The sequence below is a fragment of the Ischnura elegans genome, chromosome 2 (genome assembly GCF_921293095.1).
Source record: "Ischnura elegans chromosome 2, ioIscEleg1.1, whole genome shotgun sequence".
Lineage (NCBI taxonomy): Eukaryota > Metazoa > Arthropoda > Insecta > Odonata > Coenagrionidae > Ischnura > Ischnura elegans.
Window position 1 is genome coordinate 74367384 of NC_060247.1, and position 1754 is coordinate 74369137.

Below are 1754 nucleotides of genomic sequence, written 5' to 3' on the forward strand. Positions count from 1 at the left end.
CATTCTACCAAGCGCCACTCCTCAAAAATCCAATCGACTCCCGAAAGTTTTATCTGAGAAGTATCTCCGTCTTGTGATAAATAGTGATATGGTTATCTGCTGTATGTTTGCTCTTACCGAAAACTTGATTGAGTGATATCTGTAAAATTTAAAACCTAACTGAGATGGAAAGAAGTCGAACTTTTTTCTGAAGAGAAGGTTATTCTATTCTAGTTTTTAGTTACGAAATTTGGGGGTTTGATGAAAATCAAGAAGCATATTGAAAATGTTATTGTGTTTTTTTTGCTAAAATTTTCTCGAACTCGTGACGTGATGGTGAATTTATGAGTTTACATTTGAATTCATAAAATCAAATCGCTTCAGAAAGTAAAATTCAAGACGAACGATTTTTGTTGTTCCTTACAATCAATTGGCTCAAATATTCGAAAGCCTCATATCGTAAGGATGCTTACCTTTGGTGCGATATTCCAACTATGACGTATAGACTTAGTTTTTCCAGTTGACTTGGATGGTCTACTTCGGTCTTTCTTTGTGTCACGAACAGAACAAGGAATAGTAGATTGCATGCTCAAATCTCAGCTTGTCCATTAAATCTATAGTGTTCTTACAGACGGAGAAGTGAAATCCTGAATAAAAATATTTCGCACTGTTGTATTCGTCTCAGTTTTCGAATACGAACGTAGTTGTACGGTTTCATTTATGTATAACTAAATACTCTGCATTGCGAGGAAAGTTTAATTTTAGGAAATATATTGATCCCCGTAAAATAAATGACAATGACTATTTCACTGCAAGCCCAATACAACTAAGCAAACCGCAAACTGTAAGCCTTTGTGTTGATGTAACCTATGACGCTATGAGAGCAGTCTCTGTAAAGCCAACCGCACAATATTGAAGCTTCACGTTTGATCATTGAATTGTCAGCTATCAGAGGGATAGGCTTTAAATGAAACACTGCATGTCAACTTCCTCCAACAACCTAAGCCTAGTTTTCTGTGATTTCAAAACAAGAATGCACTGTTTCTCCTGCTCTTTCAGCCCATTTATCACATTCAAAGGACGTTCACACACTGAATGGAGGAGCATTCGATACCTGTCAGTTTCTGTAGAACTCGTTGATTTTGTCGTCACAAAAACGCACGCAATCTTGCATTTCATTGGTGAAATGCATTGAAAACCGTATCCAGTTTCGTTGTCGCTGTCCAACCTTCCACTCCGGCTTTCCTCTTCGAAACACTATGACTACCAACCGCTGGCACAAATACTGCCCACCGCTGTCAAAGCTTCATTTCAAGGCGTTTGATACTGCGGGAACTAGGCAATCTCTCTTCTTTTATTTCACCTTTGGAAACTGTGTCACATAGCCTCACCAGCGGGAAAGTTCATGCGCCTATTCAAATGACCTCGAGAATGTGCGATCTAATACCGAGCGCGCCCTCCGCTACCCGCGACTTCGGCATGTGTATCTACATCTACATTTTACCTCGCAAGCCCCCTTAATAGACGAGTGGCGGGGGGTGTTAGGACACCAGCCGTTGACACATAAAAAGCAAATGCTCAAAGGAAATTACGATTGGCATTTATTAAAGTTCTTTATTACCCGGGGAAAATGCGAATTCCAATACCCATCCCTTCGGCAAAATACCCCTCTCAATTTATCGTTTCTTTCGGACATGGAAATACAGTGGGGTCCTTATACAATGTTCTTTTTGTCGCTCAGAAAGATGATTATTCTCCATTGCTAAAGCAATCTA